At 42.3% G+C, this 23,133-nt stretch overlaps 1 protein-coding gene across 3 annotated transcripts in view; it reads right to left on the bottom strand.

The window, feature by feature from the left end:
* The window catches only part of LOC135107080 (uncharacterized), a 153,695-nt gene that overhangs the window by 90,061 nt on the left and 40,501 nt on the right, over positions 1 to 23,133 (bottom strand). Inside the window, exons 2-3 of one of the 3 annotated variants that reach the window (XM_064016710.1) lie at positions 6,641 to 6,701; positions 6,363 to 6,443 (exon numbers count right to left, since the gene is read on the bottom strand). The exons of 1 other annotated variant lie outside the window; for it this stretch is intronic. The gene's annotated coding sequence lies outside the window, so the exon portion shown is untranslated. The remainder of the gene's footprint in view (positions 1 to 6,362; positions 6,444 to 6,640; positions 6,702 to 23,133) is intronic. One more of the 3 variants, XM_064016709.1, reaches the window with a different exon arrangement.

Here is a 23,133-nt window from a genome sequence, read left to right as displayed (position 1 = left end):
AAGTTTAAAAAATAAAAAAAAAAAAAAGTAAAGCCCCATACGATATTTATTCAATCACTGATACATACACTCACTCGTTCATTTGTTTACATATGTACTTATTTACGAATCTACTGCATATATTTATCATTTTTCTCCATTCCACTTACAAGGCAGGAATCAAGTCGCGGAGGAAGGTAAGCCGATTAGAAAAGAGCTGGAGGAGGACGCTGGAGGAAAAGATACAAAGAAAGAGGTCGGCAGGTAAGGGAGCGAGGGACGAGTGAGGGTCGCCGAGGGAGGAAGGCGGACACGAGAGGACTGGTTCAGGCGAGGCAAGACTTGACTACTACAGGCCCTCTGGTGTCGAGCGTCCTATTGCTAAAGAACTAACAACCTAACTTAACGTAACCTATTTTAACGTAACCCAGCGAAACCTAACGTAACCTAACGTGACTTAACCTAGACTAAACTAATGTAACGTAACACCAAGCTTAACCTAAATTAACCTAATCTAACTTAACGTAACTTAATCTAATTTAACGTAACCCAACGTAACCTAATATAACCTAACTTAAGCAAACATAACCTAACGTAACATAATTCTCTCTCTCTCTCTCTCTCTCTCTCTCTCTCTCTCTCTCTCTCTCTCTCTCTCTCTCTCTCTCTCTCTCTCTCTCTCTCTTCCTTTCTCTCTCTCTGCTTTAACGTTCACAGAATCAAGTGTGACAGGATTTCATATTCCGTACCATATTTACTATTTGTGGGCTCTCTCTGTGTGTGTGTGTGTGTGTGTGTGTGTGTGTGTGTGTGTGTGTGTGTGTGTGTGTGTGTGAGTGAGTGTGAGGAGCAGGAGGAGGAGGAGGAGGAGGAGGAGGAGGAGGAGGAGGAGGAGAGAGAGAGAGAGAGAGAGAGAGAGAGAGAGAGAGAGAGAGAGAGAGAGAGAGAGAGAGAGAGAGAGAGAGAGAGAGAGAACGTTCTAAGGCGAAAATAGGCATCATGGATCGAAGTGTGCGAGAGAGAGAGAGAGAGAGAGAGAGAGAGAGAGAGAGAGAGAGAGAGAGAGAGAGAGAGAGAGAGAGAGAGAGAGAGAGAGAAATGATGAAAGTATTTTATATAACACCCATCACTTTTTTTCCTATCTCCTTCTCCTTCTTTTCTTCTTATTATTCTTTTTTACCTTTTTTTGTCATCTTCCTCCTGTTCATCCTCCTCCTCCTCCTCTTCCTCCCTCCTTAATAACGTTTTCTATTTCACTTTCATCTGCCTGTCGTCCATATATATATAAAAATGAAAATCCTATCATGAGATCGTTCTATTTTTTATTTTTACTTCTTGGGAACAAATTAGCTTAGTCACCCAAAGCCGCACCATTTCCGGAATATTCATGTCCTTTTATTCCTTTTTTTTTTTTTTTGAGAAGAAGCGAGTGGTGGAAGTTGAGAAGGGAGGAGGAGGAGGAGAAGGAGGAGGAGGAGAGAAGTCAGGTCAGAGAGAGAGAGAGAGAGAGAGAGAGAGAGAGAGAGAGAGAGAGAGAGAGAGAGAGAGAGAGAGAGAGAGAGAGAGAGAGAGAGAGGCTATACTGAGGAGTGGTGAGATGGTGGAAGGAGATGAAAGGAAGGAGGAGGAGGAAGAGGAGGAAGATTCGAACGTAATGGAAGAGGAAGAAAGGATGGGAGAGGGTTGGAAGGCAAAGGAAGAAGGTGGAGGAGGAGGAGGAGGAGGAGGAGGAGGAGGAGGAGGAGGAGGAGGAGGAGGAGGAGTGAATGAATATGAATGAAGGAGAGGACGAGAATTATAAGATAACAAGCGATAAGAGGAAGGTAAGAGAGAAGAAGAGACGAGGAGGAGGAGGAGATGAGAGGAGGACTGATGGAGGAACACACACACACACACACACACACACACACACACACACACACACACACACACACACACGGTAATGGGTCCTTGTCACAGTCCCCCCTTCTCTCTCTCTCTCTCTCTCTCTCTCTCTCTCTCTCTCTCTCTCTCTCTCTCTCTCTCTCTCTCTCTCTCTCTCTGTCCGTCTCCGTCACACACAGGCAAGGAATTAGCTGATTAAAGCCACCACCAGAAGCTCCGGATGCAGGCTTTGAAACCTTCAGACGCCGCATTGTGTGACGCCCGGTCTGGTAATGCACAAGACGTAGTTATGGCGCCTTTGTGGCAGACCCGCGGCTCCCCGTCCTCGCCAGCTTAGAGTACTGGAGTCTTCCAATTAATTACCTCTCTCATTTTACTCTTTTTACTGTTAAAAGTATGAGTTGGGGTGTTAATATTTCTTTCCTTTTCACTAATAAACTTTTCTGCTGAATTAGCATCTGTTTTGTTTGCTCCCTTTGCCATTTGAGGTGTAATCTTTCTTCCCTTTCACTGGTAGACTCTTGTACTAAATCAGCCTTTGTGCTTTACTACTTTTGCTAAGAGGGGTCTATGTAATAACAGCACATAATGACCTCAGCAAACCGACTTATCTCATTACTGGTACAGATTGATGCCTCGGTTAGTAAGCAGCAGCTGGGATCTATGAGTGGCGGACTGGACAGCAGTGACCCTCTTCTATCAGTCCCTCGCCAACGACAATCGCATCAGTTATTGCATTCCCATCCAGGCCCACCGCGAGGGACGCCAGATAAATCTATCTTAAGGGCGCCATAACCCATTGCAGGCCAGACCCAGTCAAGAGGGGGACACTTTGGGGCTTGCACATCATCCCCAAAGCCCCAATACAGGACCGCTATGGCTTGGGATCGGAGGCTATGTCGATGTAAAGAGTATTCATGTGTTTTGTTAAGATTTATATTTAAAGAGCCTCGTTCACGCAAGGACTGCCACGTTTAGGCCTGATGGCTTCTTGCAGCTTCCCTTATTTTCTTATGTTCTTATGACCATGCCTTGAATTGCAACATGTATGTAGCTAAAAGATTGTCTACACTTTTCTGCAGGACATGAGTAAAAAAAATGTTTGAGATAGCAGCACGTGTGGATCCTGGGTCATATTCAGCTTATATCATTGCACTTGCAGACCTGACACATGTGGAGCGTGGAATCAACAGCTTGTCTGATGGCACAGGAAGCAAGGCAGACCGTTAACCTACTAATCTTTTGCTGCCAGTAATGCAGGCGAGGAAATATAGCGAACGATATCTAGACAGGAAGCCAGAGCACGGTGAAATCAACATGATGGTCGACAGAGAAACAACAAGAGCTGGTATGATGTAGGAAATGAGCAGGATTTGTGGATAAAGACTATCAAGATGATGTCTTTCACGCAATGTGAGGCTGGAGGTGAAGCATAGTTGAACTGAGTGTTTGAATGGATTCTTTGGTATTCTCCTCTATTCTCCAGCAAGCAATGGGCAATGGAGAAGCATCAAGAGCATGGATGATGAAGAAAATTAATCAGATTTGTGGACGAGGACTACCAAGATATCTTTTGATGAAGTATAATTGAACTGAATGCTTGAATGGATTCTTTTACGTTCTCTCGGTCTTTTTTTTTTTACATTTCATGCTATCCCCCCTAACAAGCGCCAGAGGAGGTGATGCGAGGTGAGCCGGTGCCTTGACTGCCTCAGAAAGGTTGGCCCCGACTGTCGCAGCAGGAAGGCAAGGGGAAAGATCCAGAGAGGGAGCTGCTTTACATAAACGGACGGAGGGAGGAGACAGGAAGGGTGGGGCGTCATCAAACAGGTCATTCAGAAGGGAGGGTGGCAGGTAGTGGCCATAAAGGTACAGGAGGAGAGACGCGAAGTCAGGGGAGAGAAACGGCAGAAAACCTGAGGAATGTATGAGAAGAGAGGAGGAAGCAGAGAAGCGCCTTTGCTTGCTTAGAGAGTGTTTGCGATTACTGAAGTACCATTGAAGTGAACGTGGGGGGAAACACTGTCAGGTAATGCAACACGAGGAGAGCTAAGAGAGCAGCTAGAGCATCAGTCTAACCATCACTAAGACACTGCTACTCACTGGAAGATTACAGTGTGGCAAGCTACTCCCGCTCGTGTGTCTTCCTCTACAAATAACCTAATCTAACCTAACCATCACTAAGACACTGCTACTCACTGGAATCTTATAGTGTGGCAAACTTCTCCCGCTCGTGTGTCTTCCTCTATAAATAACACTGATATCAGCGCCGGAGTGAATGTTTTCCCTCTCAAAGCCGTGTTCGATGTACAATGCAGTCTTGTGACGTAAGAAGACAGTAAGACGGCGGCAGCTCCGTGACACTGAAAACTAAATAAACTCAGGCGAGGTGAATAAATTGCACAGATGAACATACAATAAACCAAGACAAATGAAAAAAAATAAAGATATCCCTTAAAACTAAAAGAAAACCGGAATTTCTCCAAAACTGGACCCTCCACTAAGTTCCAGAGACACGATGATACCTTCACTGCTGAAAAGTCTTAAGTCACCGAGGGGAAGAGACGAAGGAAAGGCGATCTTGTCCAGTCACGCGGAGGAAGGACACGGGAGGTACGCAGTGACCACTTTCCAAGGAGCGGCAACAGCAGAAGGAAGGAGAATCAACACTTAGGATGAGAACAGAATCGAAAGCTATCTTGTCTGAAACGAACCATTTGGAATCTTATTTTATCTCCCGTTCCTGTATCATCACAAGCCCAGTGTTATGAGTTATACAAAGTGACGTTCGTATCCTTAGATTTATTTTTAATAGATCTGCCAATTAAACCAGTTATTTTGTCTTTTTAATACATCTGAACATTGTTGGCTAGGTTTTAAGCTGCTCAGCACTGTTACTCCTAAATCAATTTCGCTGTTTACACTTTTAATTAGGGTACCGTTTAAAATATACTTTGCTTTCTCGTTTCGATGCCAAAAGAGAGAGAGAGAGAGAGAGAGAGAGAGAGAGAGAGAGAGAGAGAGAGAGATAGGACGGGCAGGCCAGCTAGGACAGTCAAGAGGAGAGGAGTTGACAAGACACGTGACCTTGTATAAATATCACAAAAAAAGGAGTATAATCTTGTATTGTGGGAATTGCGTTGAAATGCTCTTGTAACCTTCTGTCTTGAACGGTAAACTTATATTCCCAGTAAAATATTTCGGGTACGGTTAACTTTTATCGGGAAGTTAGGAAGAGAGAGAGAGAGGAGGCCGTCTGGGTATCATCCTGGCGGTGAGGAGAGAGATTTGTCTGACTTTCTCAGTAGTATATTCAAGGGCCGCTCCTTATCGTCCTTATTTCCGTGTTTCGCATTTCAATACCACCGTTGTGTGTGTGTGTGTGTGTGTGTGTGTGTGTGTTATAGATTTTCGTTCCTCATATTCTCCCTACACAACAACAACAACACCAAAACCGTAGCAACATTCAACACAGACCACCACACAAAAACAGAACCATTTAACAACAACAACAACAAACAACAACAACAACAACAACAACAACAACAAAAGCATTACAGAACGAACGAACGAGGCAAGGAAGGACGTGATGTGATACGGGAGAGTGGAGACCAACACAACACAACAACACAAAGCAACAACAACAACACACTGAATCTATCACGCGCTTTCTGAGTAATAAACTGCCAGGTATTTCTGAGCTGTTACCGGAGCTAGAGAGAGAGAGAGAGAGAGAGAGAGAGAGAGAGAGAGAGAGAGAGAGAGAGAGAGAGAGAGAGAGAGAGAGACGAGACGAGACGAGACACGAACGGCAAGAGTAACAAATAGAGACGACTAAGGGAGGCAGGCAGTGTAGTCAGGCACAAAAGGAGAAATCCGGTGCACTGAGAGAAAAGTTAACACAAGTTCCGCTCTGAAGGGACAGCAAACAAGGCCTTCAGAATAGACAGCGCTGGCGGGCGGGTGTTCACGTGAAAGCAAGGCACAAGGCGCGGAAAGGATGCCTGAAAGGCTGCAGATGTGAAGTGAAAGGCTGGCAGGACAGAGGGACGAACGTGGACGGTTTGGGAAGAATGCGAACAGGTATTTTGTCAGTAGAGGTAGGAAGACAATGACTGGTTTTATGCGTCGCAATAAAGGTGTCTTATCAAGCAAGAAAAGCTGTGATACAATAATAATTATATCACTATAAAAAAAGTGTAAAGTAGTAGAGAAGCCACTTTTGACAAATGTATAATTAAATTTCAAGCCAGACAAACGAGTTCTTACAGTTCAGAGAGAAAGACAACCAGTCAACCACCCAACCAACCAACCAAGCCAACCAGCGAGCAAGCTATCCAGCACACCAACCCAACCAGCCAGCCAGCCAGCCAACCCGCTAGCCAGCCAGCCAATCCGCTAGCCAGCCAGCCTCAACAAGTTAGATTAGATCATAGGAGTGTCCAGGGAGAAAAGAGTCCCCTGATTCAGTGAACCCTTAACATTTAACAGACACATACCGTGTTTTCTGTGGAGAGGAGCCAGCTACTGAGGCAGCGCCCGCGTCCCTTCACTCCGGATACCAGCTTTCTTGTTTTACACTGAAGCAAGAACATGAGACTTGGATCAATATACACAGGTACAAAAGGAAAGTTAAGGTGACAGATAACAATAAATACGAACAACTCAGTCCCATATTCAAAGGAAATACTTCAAATACTCGATATGAATCCCACTCCCTAATGAACCACGACATAACCTGGCACTTTAGTGAAAACATCTGATCCAACACACTTACCAGAACAGTCTCGAGGGAAAAGGCAGCGTATCCTGGTCGAGATAAGCTGCTCTTGCCACCACTGCTTGGGGGATAAAATGTTTTGCTAGGATGGCTTGAAATAGACAGGCAGATGAGACATGAGTGGAGAATTGAGAAAGAAAGGGAGAGAGAGAGAGAGAGAGAGAGAGAGAGAGAGAGAGAGAGAGAGAGAGAGAGAGAGAGAGAGAGAGAGATCTTTGCTTTGAAGAGGATGAAGGAAAGGATGAGAGCGAGAAGGACAAGAACGAGGACGAAGACGAAGAGGACGAGAAGTAAAAGAACGAGAGGAACATAAACGAGGACAAGGAAGAGGATGAGGAGGAAAAGGATGAACAAAACGATGACGAGAACAAAGAAGAGGACGAGGAGGACGAGAAGAAAAGGAAGAGAGGAGAGAGGAGGCTGGTGAGAGGAGGTGATGATGATAAGGTGATGAAAATGGTGACTGAACAAATACTTTCACAAATGATGTAATATATTTAATGGTTTTCCTTTGTACAAGTATTTTTGCTGGCTTTTTTTTATTTATTTATTCTTTTTTTTTTAGGAGGGCGGAGAGACGATGCGGCCATTAATATGCTAATGTTTATTTAAAGTTCACATATTTATTTTCGCTTTCCATCAGTCATTCTTTCTCAAATGTTCATATTCTTGCCTGGATTTTTACACTCGAGATGATGATGATGTTCTTGTAGTAGTAGTAGTAGTAGTAGTAGTAGTAGTAGTAGTAGTAGTAGTAGTAGTAGTAGTAGTAGTAGTAGTAGTAGTAGTACTAGTAGTAGTAGTAGTAGTAAATACAGTAGTAGTAACGCTAGAAGTAATATTATCATTGTCTTTACCTTGTAGTTGTAATTGTAGTAGAAATAGTAGTAGTAGCAGCAGTAGTAGCGGTAGTAGTAATATTAGTAGTAGCAATAAAGTGAATATCATAGGTTTTCGAAGCCTTGCATACATCTATGTAGTGCTGCAAGTTATAATGAGTCTTCTCCTTTACTCTCCTGCCTCTCACATTAAATCAGATAGCTCGGATCATCACAAACAGTATCTTTGTTCCTTCTTCTTTGCCTAGTCTAATACCTTGCATAGATCAACTGGCCTTTTTCCACTGCCCTTGTCTTATGATGCTCCAGTGGTTCATCCTATAGACAATTTCATGGATAAGGACGATAGGTGGAACACTGGTATGTATGCTTCGTTCAGGGACTGCCGCGTGTAGACCTGACCTGACACCTTCTTCCAACTTCCCTTATTTTCTCATGTTTTTATATTCTTCAGGCAGAATATCGGATTATATTAACCACAGACGAACTGAGAGAGAGAGAGAGAGAGAGAGAGAGAGAGAGAGAGAGAGAGAGAGAGAGAGAGAGAGAGAGAGAGAGAGAGAGAGAGAGATCCGGGGATTAGAATGCACAGGATAACGAGCCACCAGGAGGGGAGGAAAGAAAGCGAGGGAGGGAAGGAGGGAGGATAGAAACAATAAAATAAAACCCTAAACTCGAGATGTGAGGCGGAAACTCAATTTACATTTCCGATCAATGGGAGTACAAAGGAAGATCGCCTTAAAGGATGCAAAATAACACAGATAAGACCCAACACTGACAAGGCAATGCATGGGACGGAACCACGGAAAAAATGCTTCAAATGTCTATCTGACACATTTTTCCTCTGGGTTTTAGGCAGAGCGGCACTTAGAAAAGAGATAAGAAGGAAATGGTTCTCAAATACATCAGGTAATGGATGTTCAGTCATTAGGGAGGTTTAAAAAAAAAAAAAGCTTCGATCAATTTATGGACAGGGATGATAGATGGAAATAGATAGGTATGTTTCACACAGGGACTGCCACATTTAGACCTGGCGGCTTCTTGCAGCTTCCCTTATTTTCTTATGTTATGTTCTTATCGCACGTTCGATAAAGAAAAGGACACGAAAGAAAAATAATCACTCCTTTCCAATGTCATAAGCTCAAAATGAAAAAAAAAAAAAAAAAAACATTCCTCGATATTGTGAAGGAATCAAAGCAGCAACAACAGCACTGGGCGAGCAAAACACGTGAAGCCTTAAGAAAACCATGCATTCACTTACCCCTTACTGTGTAACTGTGTATTCATACCTGCATGCAGACGACACATGTACGATCTCTCTCTCTCTCTCTCTCTCTCTCTCTCTCTCTCTCTCTCTCTCTCTCTCTCTCTCTCTCTCTCTCTCTCTCTCTGCAACATTTACCCCTGACAGCAAAGTCATTTTATAGAGGATTACATTGTGAAAACTAACACTGGAATACCTGTTGTTCAATTACGAGTATTACTTATATGTTCATTTTTGCCACTTTAGTACATTCGTTTCAAGCTTATTAGCCTCAGACGTGAGTGACTTAACGAGACCTTAAGCGTACTGAGTGATTATCTAGATGCGCGGAAGCTGTTTATGTAGGTGTATTAAAAAAAATTTCAAAGACGGGGACTCTAATCTGATTAAAAGAAATTCCAGTTCCATTAGAGAATTACTGCAAGCTTACAACTTAACTTCCACTCGGGGAAAGTTTTAAAATTGGTAAGAATCAGTATTTCCCTCTAAAATGCGGTCCACTTTTCTTCAATAATTCTAACCTGGAAATGGTGAGGATGATAATAGGAAAGATTACATAACTGATGGTGCTGTAGAATTTTTGCTAAACTATCACTACACTCACGAAGACATCAATGAAACCCCACCATAACTACCACAGACACGGAAGCAGTAGTCAATCCAAGGAAAATCAGCAAAGTACCTCCTCAGGTCCCCCCAACTAGCAGAGGCAAAACGCTAGAGGTACCTCCGCTTAGGGAGATCCTGAGGAAGAATTGGAGCGATAGGACAAGATACAGATATGAGATTGTGATCGGAGGAGCCCAACGGAGAAGATAGGGCAACAGTATAAGCAAATGATTAGAGGTTAGGAAAAGGTCAAGAATGTTGGGCGTATCTCCACAAGACGAGTACGAGAAGGGTGTTACACCAATTGCTCTAGGTCGTGGAGGATAGCGAAGTTAAAGACTAGTTCACCAGGATGGTTAGTGAAGGGAGAGGAAAGCCAAAGCTGGTGGTGAACATTGAAATCTCCAAGAATGAAGATCTCCGCAAAAAAGAAGAGTCAGAATTTGCTCCACTTCGGAAGTTAAGTAGTCAAAGAATTTCTTATAGTCAGAGGAGTTAAGTGAGAGGTATACAGCACAGATAAATTTGGTTTGAGAGTGACTGTAGTCGTAGCCAGATGTGGAAAACTCGGAAGATTCAAGAGCGTGGGAACGAAAGCAGGTTAAGTCGTTGCGCAATTTTTTTTTTTTTTTTATGTAGGAGGGACACCGGCCAAGAGCAACAAAAATCCAATAAAAAAATATTTAAAAAAATAAATAAATAAAAGCCCACTGAGATGCTGGTCCCCGAAAAGGGTCCGAAGCAGTAGTCAAAAACTGAAGGATAAGTGTCTTGAAACCTCCCTCTTGATTTAAATCATGATTTTTTTTTTATCTCAATATAACACTTAAATATTTTTAATACAATACATTTAATTTTTATTTAAATCATGACTTTTTAATCTCAATATAACACTTAGGTGATTTTTAACACAGTATATTTATTTTTTGTTTAAATCATGATTTTTACTTTCAATTTAATACTTATATAAGTTTTAAGGCAGTATATCTATTTTTTATATCAATCATGATTTTTCATCCTGATTTAAATCGATCTAAATCACTTGATTTAAATAATTTGATTTAAACCAAACCAACCCTGGAAGCTTGACATGAGAATGCAATGCTTGAGTGGAAGAAAATTGCCTTTACGCAACTCAGCAGAATCACAACAGAGCAAAGAATAATCAACGATTTTCTGACACGATTAACTTAAAAATGACACGTAGAAATTAAGCTTGAAACAGGATTCCAACGCTTGAATGAAAGAAACCCGTCTGTATGAACGTCAGTCAGTCAAATCACAACAGAACAAAGAAAGATCTGCGCCGGTTCATCAAAGGTTCCCTAACACGATTGACTTAAAACTGCAGGTACAGATTAGTAGAGTGGGGAAGGAAACACCGGCGAGAGCGACCCTTGTGTACTAAACTCTTGATTCCTGTTACTCTTTACATATTTTGCACAATTCTGTTTCCTGATAACGTCATTTTGCTTTGAATGGAGCCTTTGATCAGAAAGAGAGAGAGAGAGAGAGAGAGAGAGAGAGAGAGAGAGAGAGAGAGACTGCATCCTCTGATCCTTGCAAAGTATGTTGTATCGATGGGAACTGAGCCCCGTGTTGAAATGCCAACCAGGGTTGGACCAGGCCAGCAAGAGAGGCGAGGGAAGGCAACGAACGGGCGGACCTCTGGTGGTGGTAGTGATGTTGGTGGTGGTGGTGGTGGTGGTGGTGGTGGTGGTGCTGGTGGTGGTGGTGGTGGTGGTGGTGGTGGTGGTGATGGTGGTGGTTTGTATATTATCGCTGCCTCATTATCGTAAATTAATTCAAGCACATTTCCTTTCTCTCTCTCTCTCTCTCTCTCTCTCTCTCTCTCTCTCTCTCTCTCTCTCTCTCTCTCTCTCTCTCTCTCTCTCCGATAAGAAAAACCCATGATTAGAGAAAATTTCGTTTTATTGTTAATATTATCATTATATTATCATCATCCTCATGCTCTTTATTTTCAAGCCGTCTGGTGCAATGTAACTTGTTCTACTGTTCTCCTTTACCCAGGCAGCATTTGTGTTCTTCAACTGCATTTTGGTGGATAGTTCTGTACGGCTTTGTTCTCGGTTTAGGTTCAACAGAGTTCAGCTTCTTTTTTTTTTCTTCTTTTTCCTTTTTTTTACGCGTCAGAATCTAGAAAGAAAAGTTTTGACGGGGAAAAAAAGCCAGTGTGTTCAAATTTTGTGTACGTTTTGTTGCTGTTTTTTTTTTCCTCTTGTGTGTGGTTTTTTTTTTTTTTTGCGCTATTTCTGTCACAAAATTTGCTCTCAAAAGGTTTAATTTTCTACCTGGATAAGAATGTGAACAGTCTTGTGTCACTTCGTCATTTCCTTCTTGGGCGTTGAAAAGAAAAATATGTTGATGTAATTTTTTTTAAGTTTGCTGCTCTTTGCTTTCTTGTTATCCTTCTTCTTCTAAAAGAGAAGTAGAAGTAGATGAAGTAGAAGACTAAGAAAAATAAGAAGAGAAGGGAGGAGGAGGAGGAGGAGGAGGAGGAGGAGGAGGAGGAGGAGGAGGAGGAGGAGGAGGAGGAGGAGGAGGAGGAAAGGAGGAAGAAAAGGAGGAAGAAGAGCAGGAGGAGAGGAAATTAACAACAACAACAACAACAACAACAACAACAACAACAAAATCAACACATATTTCCGTTAAACATTTCTTTTAATCAGTTCCTCTGTTTGTTTTTTTTTCAAATTTTTTATTCGTTTTTTTCGTTTTTTTTTTTTTTTCGTTTAAACTTATTAACGTAGTGCAGATTCCAGTGCTTTTCATTTCCACCTAAGAAAAAAAAATAGATAAAAAGCTGAAATGTTTAAGGTAATATCACGGAATGCAGTAATTTCTTATTTATTTTGTACGTCATTTATTTTTTCTTTCGCTTTCTTGTTCTTTTTGCATGTCATTTGTTTTTGTCGTGAAATTATTAATTGCAACACAGAAGCTGTCAGTATTAAGAGAAATATTCTTTTTTTTTTTTCGTCTGATATATGTATGTAGGAATATAATTTGTATCTGTCTGTCTGTCTGTCTGTCTGTCTGTCTGTCTGTCTGTCTGTCTGTCTCTCTCTCTCTCTCTCTCTCTCTCTCTCTCTCTCTCTCTCTCTCTCTCTCTCTCTCTCTCTCTCTCTCTCTCTCTCTCTCCATTGGAAGCAAAGGTTATTGGTATTAGAGAGAGAGAGAGAGAGAAGAGAGAGAGAGCGAAGGCGAAAGCGAGAGCAAAAACGAGCATGTGTGTGTGTGTGTGTGTGTGTGTGTGTGTGTGTGTGTGTGTGTGTGTGTGTGTGTGTGTGTGTGTGTGTGTGTGTGTGTGTGTGTCGTGTGTACCCCAGTCGGTGTGTGGTGGCCGCGCCTCATGCTGGCTTGAGTCACACACCTGTTTACTCACTCACAAGGATTAGTCTCGTGGCATTTACTCCATGTGTTCGTGTATCGCCGAGACACATGTTATCCTCAAAATCTCCAGCGCTTGATTGTCCAAAGCTCCTGATGTAAGACACTCATTAGTGAGCTACATAACAACACAAGGGAAACTGCAAGGAGAAACATCAGACCTACACGTGGCAGACTCTGAGAAAAACATATCTATTTTTTTATATACCACTCTATATCATTGTGTTAATTATATGAAAAAAAAAAAAAAAAAATCTGTTAGCTACTTGCATAAGGACGTAAAGGAAGCTGCAAGGATTTATCAAGTCTACTCGTGGCATTCTCTCTCTCTCTCTCTCTCTCTCTCTCTCTCTCTCTCTCTCTCTCTCTCTCTCTCTCTCTCTCTCTCTCTCTCTGTCTGTCTGTCTGTCTGTCTGTCTGTCTGTCTGTCTGTCTGTCTGTCTGTCTGTCTGTCTGTCTCTCTCTCTCTCTCTCTCTCTCTCTCTCTCTCTCTCTCTCTCTCTCTCTCTCTCTCTCTCTCTCTCTCTCTCTCTCTCTCTCTCTCTCTCTCTCTCTCTCTCTCTCTCTCTCTCTCTCTCTCTCTCTCTCTCTCTCTGTATGTGTGGGTGTATGTTCTATATATGTGTGCATTCAGATTTTTCCAGTCGTTCGTCTCAATTTTTGCAGTCGGTAGAATGGTGGTCGTGGTTCCCTCGGAAAACAAACCTTATTGGGAGCAAGAAATTGACTGGAATCTGAGAACAAAACGTTCGATTTTCGCTCTTTGAAAGTGCACAAAAGCTTCATTGTTGGCCAGATGAGAGGGGCGCGGAGAGGGGGAGAGAGAGAGAGAGAGAGAGAGAGAGAGAGAGAGAGAGAGAGAGAGAGAGAGAGAGAGAGAGAGAGAGAGAGAGAGAGAGAGAGAGAGAGAGAGAGGGGGGGGGATGGGGTTAAAAATATAAATTTCTTGATTAAAAGAGGTGTAGGAGGAGAAGGAGGAGGAGGAGAAAGGGGAACAAGAGGAAAATAAATAAATAAAGGATATGAAACAAAGGGATAAAATAAAAAAAATACGAGAAAATAATCAGAAAAAGAAAAGGAAGAATAATGAATTAGATAAACATACTTAGGAAGAGAGAAAAACAGTTTATACATAAAGGAGAGAAAAGGAGGAGGAGGAGGAGAAAGAGGAGGAAGATAAGGAATCAAAACGAATAAGAAAACTAAAGAAAATAACACAAATAAAGGAAAGGAAAGAGGAAAAATGAAAAAAGAAAATTGATATGAAAATTAAAGGAGAAAAAGGAAAAGAAATGAAGCCGGTGACAGGTTTCAAATGTTTAATATATCTGGTTTCTTTCACCAGCTCTCCCTCTCTCTCTCCATTTTTTATGCCTCAGGAAAATCTGGGAAATGTTCTGAATACAGTGGTAATGGTTCTATTCAGTGTGGTGGAGCAGTTCCCTGAAGGACACACACACACACACACACACACACACACACACACGAGCAGGTATTTTCTCACGTACTGATATTATTGTTGTTTTCATTTATTCATTTAGTCCTTCCTTCCTTTCTTCCTTTCTTTCTTTCCTTCCTTCCTTCCTTCCTTTGTTCTTTCATTCTTTCATTCATATGTGTATGTGTGTTTGTGTGTGCATGTGCGTGTATGTGTGTGGGCGCCTCCACACTGGCCAATAGATACAAAAAGAGAGAGAGAAAATTGGAAAAAGGGTTAATTGCTGCCCCCAAAAAAGTTGAGGAGAAAAGGGTTCCAGTCGGATAGGCCAATTTGGGTGTGGAGGCGTCAGGTGAATCCTTTCACGAGGCAGTCCTGGCGCAGCATTGGGATGAGAAACAACAGCAGCAACATCTATAGCACAAATAATAGCGATGACAGCAGCGACAACGATATTGACTACACCAGCGAGAACAACAACATTAATAGTAACAATAACAACAATAACAACAACAACAACAACAACAGTATCACAAACAATAATAATATCAAGAAGAAGAGGAAACTTTTAGTTATCACTAAAAACATTATTATACCTCATGCAGTGCTCCAAAACAAATAATATCAAACAGAAACAGAAAAAAGAAAAAAAAAATCAAATAAAAATATTCCTCTAAAACATTATCAGATAAGGTGAAAGCAAAATCCAATATGAGGAATTAGGAACTCTGTAAAACTGCAATGCTCCTTTTTTGCATCATTAATGGACGTGATTATAAGATATTTGCCGGGGAATATTGCGCAGGGCACGTCACACTGCAGAGAGAGAGAGAGAGAGAGAGAGAGAGAGAGAGAGAGAGAGAGAGAGAGAGAGAGAGAAAGTCCCCACAGGCTTATTCAATAAAAGCCCTCACTCCTCCCTCCTACAAACTTAATATGATGATCGAGTGTTTGTTTCCATCTTGATTCTTTAATAAGCAGGGGTTTCTATTTTCCTTCTTGTAATATGTAAAGCCATTGCAATAGTTCACCTTATCTCCCTTCTCTCTGTCTATCTATCTATCTATCTATCCACCCATCTATTCATATTTACAAAAGGAATAACTTTCTCAGCGTATCCATGATGATAAGTTTCACTCTACCATCCATCCATCCATCTACCCAATGAAATGAATGGCTAAGATTGTGTCTACGTACTACCAATCTATCTACCAGTCAGTCTACCTTCCCAAAGCTACCTGCCTACCTGCCTCATTTATAAAGAACCAGCCCCTTATTGCGCGTCATTGTGTCAGTACTTAAACCCCCGTATTGCAATTGGCCGTCCCTTATTATCAGAATGTACTGGCGAAGGAAGGTATCTATTTCACTGCCGGCCGGTCAATGGCTTCCAATTTCGCTCTAGCTATTGCAGGGCACGTGTTATTGAAGCTTCCGCCAACTAGTCTAAATATATTGTGAGTGGGGCGTGGGGTGCTGCTGGCTACATGTGGGTATTGGCGGGTCTAAGTGCTGGCCGGGTCTCCGATGAAGCACTTTGAGTAATGAGGTTTGAGGAAGCCGTGTCGTTGTTGTTGGTGTAAGGGCGCTTGTCTCGAGTGATGATGTGAGGTGATGCTGCGACGTTTGTGTCCCCGTAGTCCAGTGAATGTTACGTGGTGCGTGAATCGAGAGGGATTTTTATATGTACTCGTACACTAATAGATTGGTTTATGTTAGGTACTTATACCGTAGAGAGAGAGAGATGAGGTTGTGAAGGATCTAGATAGTTGTCATTAAATGTTTTTTCTATTTCTTTTCTTTCATATAAGAGAGGCTCTGGTCTACGGTGAGAGAGAGAGAGAGAGAGAGAGAGAGAGAGAGAGAGAGAGAGAGAGAGAGAGAGAGAGAGAGAGAGAGAGAGAGAGAGGCGCGCACACACACACACACACACACACACACACACACACACACACACACACACACACACACACACACACACACACACACACACACACACACACACACACAGACAAAAAAAAAGAATTACACAATAATCCAATCACATTTACAGCAACAATCATTATAATGCATCACAGCACTTCGTTCGTTCATTCCCTGGACAGCACCTTTTGTCATATTACACTGGAATGAACTTGATAGATAGATAAAATACATTGGCGCATTAATATCCAGCCACTGCCTCGCCTCATAGTCTCCGCCTCACCGTCTCTACCAGAAGGCTTATTTTTTTCTTAAAGGCAATCAGGAATTCTGCCACAGACTTCAACCAGAGAGAATATCGGACGAAGGGGAAAGTGTTCTCAAATGCGTCCTTTTTTTTTTTTTTCTTTCCTTCCTGCTTTTCTGGCTTTCTTTTTCTCATAAGGAGAGTTCGGAATATGAGAGTGAGAGAGAGAGAGAGAGAGAGAGAGAGAGAGAGAGAGAGAGAGAGAGAGAGAGAGAGAGAGAGAGAGAGAGAGAGAGAGAGAGAGAGGGGGGGGGAGGGAGGGAGAAAGAGAAAGAGGCGGAGGGAGAAAGAGAAAGAGGCGGAGAGAGAGAGAGAGAGAGAGAGAGAGAGAGAGAGAGAGAGAGAGAGAGAGAGAGAGAGAGAGAGAGAGAGAGAGAGAGAGAGAGAGAGAGAGAGGGGTGTGAGTTTGTGAGTGAATGGCATGAGTTTGTAACACACACACACTCACACACACACACACACACACACACACACACACACACACACACACACACACACACACAAGAAAAATAAAAAAAAATAAAGAAAAAAGCCAGTAAACCAACCGGAATAAAACAATAAAAAAAAAATTTTACGAATAAGAACAAAATAAAAAGCGACAGAGAAGAAAGGAATGAAAATTAACAAAGGCACTTCCTCAACTGATATTCTCACCTGAACTTAATGAAAGAAAATAAGCAAGTAAGAGTCTTTTTGTCAGGATGCCAACTTTCCTTGAGCAATTTCTTCATTATTATGGGATACCCGCTAATTAGAGAGAGAGAGAGAGAGAGAGAGAGAGAGAGAGAGAGAGAGAGAGAGAGAGAGAGAGAGAGAGAGAGAGAGAGACATACGAGAAGTGGTGTAGTTTGATATGATCTTTTATACGTTTCTCTAAAGCAGCAACAGTAGTAGTAGTAGTAGTAGTAGTAGTAGTAGTGGTGGTGGTGGTGGTAAAGATAACGTTTCCCTGTTATCTTCACTGACTGTCCTGCGTTTAGGGAGGATGAAGAAGAAAAACAGAAAAATCAGGGGAACGAGGAACGACCTGAATCTGCTGCGGCGAGATGTAATAAGCAGGTCGACCCCTCTCATTATTAAAACACGGCATCATCTCGTCTTGATCGAAACGCCTCTACTGGCATTAACTTGTCACATGCCTCTAATTGAAACGTCACTCGTGGGGTATTTGTAATTACAATCCCCTTCTCCTTTACACACACATACACACACATAAACACACACACACACACACAAGTTCATGCAGTCCTTATGGCAGGTTGAATGAACTAAAGGTCGTTACTTGCACAGATAGATGCAGACAAACATTTGTTCGAATTATAAAGAATAAATGAACGATTGATTCCGATGAGATTTTTGAGTGAGCTGGGCTGGACAAATGGGAATAAACAACTGGATAAAGGCCTTTGTTCTGTTATGAAATATTTACAGTGGTGGTGGTGGTGGTGTGGTGATGGTGGTGGTGATAGTGGTGGTTAGTAGTAGTAGTAGTAGTAGTAGTAGTAGTAGTAGTAGTAGTAGTAGTAGTAGTAGTAGTAGTAGTGGTAGTAGTAGTAGTAGTAGTAGCAAGCCAAGCCAAGCAAACAAACCAAATCAAATTAGGTCACGGAAAAGAACTGAGCGGAGAGAAGAGACCACAAGGAACGAAAGGAACGAAAGAAGAAAAACTAGACAACTTGAGGCGAGAAGAAAGTAACCAGGCAAAAATATCAGACAGTGAGCAGATAGGTACGTCAGTTATCATCTCTCTCACAAGCAGGGAGGCGCTCATTACAGCTGGGATGGATAGAGACAAGGAGGAGGAGGAAGAAAGTTCATAACGGATGCGTTTTTGGGGAAGACTAAGGAGGAACCGCAAAACACAGACAAGACTTAACTTTCTAGAGTTCCCAGCCCGAGGAAATGATTATGGAGGAGGGAACTGTGCAGGAGAGGGTAGGTGATATTTAAGATACTGGATAACGCTACTACTACTACTACTACTACTACTACTACTACTACTACCATTATTACCACTACTACTATTACTACAGTTCTTTTTCACCATAACTGTTCCCGTGGAGCGTCGTAACCCTTATTTTTGTTTATTACAGTCAGCAGTTAGTCACATGTTTAATTACAGCGAGCATATTAGACCAGGAAACTTGATTCATTAATTTCCTAAGCCGCAGTAACGAGCTAAGCCTCTTAGGGGTTTAATTAAATGCAGTGTTTACTTCACCTTGGCAGGTCAGGTACGCTTCCCATGTTGGCCTGTTGTTGTTGTTGTTGTTGTTGTTGTTAGTGGTGGTGATGGTGGTAGCGGTAATGGCAGTGGTGGTAGTAGTAATGGTGGTGTTGGCGGTGGTGGTGTTGTAGTAGTAGTAGTAGTAGTAGTAGTAGTAGTAGTAGTAGTAGTAGTAGTAGTAGGTGTTGTTGTTGTTGTTGTTAACGGTGGTGGTGATGTTGGCGGTAGTGGCGTTGTAGTAGTTGTTATTGTTGTTGTACTTGAAAGAGAGAGAGAGAGAGAGAGAGAGAGAGAGAGAGAGAGAGAGAGAGAGAGAGAGAGAGAGAGAGAGTGTGTGTGTGTGTGTGTGTGTGTGTGTGTATACAAGAGAAAGGAATCGAGAATCTAATACCTGAAACCATTAACTCCATATTAAATCCCACGTACATTACTGACCAGACACTGCCACCAAACACTCACGAGATTCGCGCACATCTATCTAACTAAACAACAACCAGCTAATGGACTTTACACATCAAACTGTTACCTAACCAATTAACAAAAACAAAGAGCGTAACCCTGATAATATTGATATTGTATTACGGAAGATATTATATATAAAAAAAAAAACCTTACTTATTTTGGTGCTTGTTCAGTAATCCATGTATATCATCCTCAGAATTTCTCAAAATCTACTTTTTACGTGAGTATTTTGGTGATACATTCATTCAACCTTTTTTTTTTCATTATTTTTTGTTACACCTCTAATTTACATAAAGAAAAACGAAATAAAACAGAAATTAATCAAAAAAACATACCAAAGTTTATCAAAAACAGTCAGGCGGGCGTGGCAGGATGGTAGTGCGTGATGCGTGGATGTGAGTGTGTGAGCGTGGGCGTGTCCCGGACCTCGCCACGCAGCCCCGTCTTCACCGCCCCGCCCTGCACTCTCATAAACAAACCATCCCTGTCTATTTCACTTTACCTTTAATAATTTTTCAACTACAAAGCACTGAATAGTTAACAGGTGCCATTATCAAACGTTATATAAATCAGACGATTCATTTCCTGCAGCAACACGTCAATGAAACAGAAATGAGTCCCGAATTGAAGACTTAATAGCGTCACAAAACCACCACAGCGAGGCTTCACCACACCCATGCGTGTGTCTGATACAGGCATCACGATATCACAGCAAGAGGAATGGGGAGCAGGAGGAGGAGGAGGACAGGAAGAGGAGTGGGAGAAGGAGGAGAGGAGAGGAGTGGAAAGGAAAGAATGAGGAAGAGAAAAGAGGAAAGGAGGGGGACAAGGAGGAATACAAAAAGGAAAGCAAACAGCAACAGATCTTATCGTCTTGACTAGACTGTATAACTTCTTCATTAACTACTAGTGGAAGAGATAGGACGACACAGACGAAGGAAAGGAGAACAAGATGCTTAAGTACAAGTGAGAGGAAGACTGGAGGTAACAAAGTGGAAGAGACAAGATAGCTAAGTGGATAAGACAGGAGAATAAGGAGGAGGAGGAGGAGGAGGAGGAGAACAAGATGCTTAAACAGCTGAGGGGAAGACAAGAGGTGGTGGGTCGTGTCACACAGAGCGGCCCAGGGCAAGGCATGTGCAGCGTGACTCTGCAAGACAGGGACACATTACCTCCAATGCCCCAGTTATGATGTTTCCCTAGTCTGAGAGCTGTACTCGTGTGTGGAGTGTGTTACGTTTGTACCGCGCTGGAAATCATTACTCGCGTCAGGAAAAGGAAGGAAAATTACATATTAATCACTGAACTGTTTCAAGAGATGTTTCAAGACAGTTTTCAAATTTTGGGTAATTCTTTTCAGACTATGCTCTTTAGGGACTGGCAGCTTCAGTGGGTCTTTCTATTATGCTTTCTTTGTCTTTCAGAATTAAAACTACAAGCGCTAAAAAGTTTCAACTACTCCATCACCTCTACTGCTATCAGGATTTTTATGAATTAACACAAGTATCAAAAAGGTCTGAGATATTGTTATCAGTATGTCTCAAAATCAAAACTCCAAGCACTAAAAAGTTTTAACTGCTCCATCACCTCTATTGCTATCAGTGTCTCAAGATTACACTCTAAACTTTCAGCGGACCATTGTATCAAGTTTGGGGAGAAGCCGCGGCAGTCAAAGGGTTAACTGCACTACACTGAAGAACGGTGAGCGTGAAACTCGCGAGACAAGTGTCCCAAACTTTGGATGGGGAGGATTTAGGTCGCTGCTAAACTTCAAAATTGTTTAACTTGGACCGTGCAAGGTTTGAATACCACCTGTGGGCCATACAGTTGCCTACGTTTTTGTGTGACCTTGTATAAGATCAAAAGAAAATAAGAAAATAAGGGAAGCTTCAAGAAACCATCAGGCTTACACGTGGCAGCCACAGTATAATACGTACCTGCTTATTTCCATCTATGATCACCATCCATAAATTTGTCTAATCTTCTTTGAAAAGCTCCCTTATGACTCGGCGCTAACAATCTGATTACCGAGTCCATTACATTCATCCACTACTCCAGTTGAGAACCAGTTCCTTCCCATCTCTTTTTGAAATCTAACTTTAATAAGATTGAACGCATTGTTTCATCTCTTATCTTCATTACTGATCCTGAAAATTTTGTTGATGTCCCCCTTGTTATATCCCTTTACCATTTAAAGACCAGCTTCCACTTTTTTTCATCAACGTCGAGCAATTAGCAATATGTAAAAAAAAGACTTAAGCAATGGAAGGCTGAAAGCTTCACCTCATATCATGCATCTCACTACGGGAGAGGCGAGGGGAAGGGGCGCCCGTGGCCTCGCTTCCCTCACGGCGAAATATTCCCTTCCGGCGCCGCCCCGCACGCCCGCCCCCTACCGCCCATTAGCGTCACATAAAGCTGGGGTGGGAGGGACGACGCGAGCCAATACCAGCCAGCAGAGCATACCAGCACTGACACCACAATACCACCCACCCACCACTTGATAGCACGTCCATATCTCTCTCTCTCTCTCTCTCTCTCTCTCTCTCTCTCTCTCTCTCTCTCTCTCTCTCTCTCTCTCTCTCTCTCTTGAAGACTCGACACTCTTACCATTCATAAAAGCTTAGCACTCATCTTCCTCCTCCTTCTCCTCCTCCTCTTCATTTCTCAACAGCACCAGCAGAACCAGTAACAGTAGTAGTAGTAGTAGTAGTAGTAGTAGTAGTAGTAGTAGTAGTAGTAGTAGTAGTAGTAGTTGAAATAATAATAATAATAATAATAATAATAATAATAATAATAATAATAATAATAACAGTAGTAAAAATAATATTAGTGGTAATCCGTTTCCAATCTTACATTTTCCGCGCCGCTACTCTGCAATGCGCCGCGGCTTTCATCTCAAGATTAACGCCACTTGACTGGTTGACATGCACGTCTGGTTTCCCTTTGAGGTCCGGGCCGCTCGCCACTCGCTCGGCACGTCACCCAATCAAGCGAATACACGCCAGGCAGCTGCGAGGAACCTAACACTCGTCACTCGATTCCCTGGACCTGGCCAACACGTTTTTAGTGCATGTGGTGGCATCTCAACGCGTGTCACTGCGAAGGGTTTTTTTTTCCGAGTAGCCAGACGTGTGGTGGTAATAATGGCAAGCGTGTTTTTCAAGCTCTTCGTTTCTCTGTTTGCAGTGGTATCTCACTCGCAGCGCCTCACTGGGAAGGAAGTTTTTGAAGTTTTTGAGTAACCAGTGCAGTGCTGGTAAATAAATGTAAGTCTTTTCAAACACTTCGGTCAATCTAGGGACTGGTTTTTCTAAGTTCACAGGGATGGTTAAGGTTCTCAGAGAATACGTATTTTTTCCTAGTCATGAGGCAGAACTCTTGTTAACCATCACTAGTATTATAAGAACACCCTTGAAAAACCCCACCATACCTACTACTGAAGCTTGTTAGAGGGAAGACAATGACTGATTTGATGTGATTTTGAGTAATATATTGCGCAAATAGCGTCAGACACCATAAAATAGAAAAAATATAATAATAGTTGTCAGCTAATGCAAATGGTACGCCTACACACTCACTCATTCGCGCACCCCACCCACCAATCCACACCCACACAAAAGCAACGGCATAGGGTATCAGGAACAGCCACCAAATCGAGGGTAACGCACGAGAATCTCATCGAGAAAATCGGGCAATGAGAGTTTGAGAATGCAGTCTCTGGTTTTGCGTTGGTCGAGTGTGCTTTGCGGCTGGTGTGTTGAGGGAACAATACGTGGTGGCAGTGACACTTTCTTAATAATATATATATATGAGAGCAAACTGACGTCCACTGTTGTGTTCCTCATGACTCGGCGCTGACACTGCCATTATCCTTCTTAATGAGCAACACGATCCTCCTCCTACTACCACTACGACTATTACGGTTACTATCACTACCATCACTACTACTACTACTACTACTACTACTACTACTGCTACTACTATTATCACTTTTCTCCTTCTCAACT

The sequence above is a fragment of the Scylla paramamosain genome, chromosome 14, assembly GCF_035594125.1.
Source record: "Scylla paramamosain isolate STU-SP2022 chromosome 14, ASM3559412v1, whole genome shotgun sequence".
Classification (NCBI taxonomy): Eukaryota; Metazoa; Arthropoda; class Malacostraca; order Decapoda; family Portunidae; genus Scylla; species Scylla paramamosain.
The sequence above is the reverse complement of the archived record's forward strand: the minus strand, read 5'-3'. Positions and strand labels throughout refer to the sequence as shown.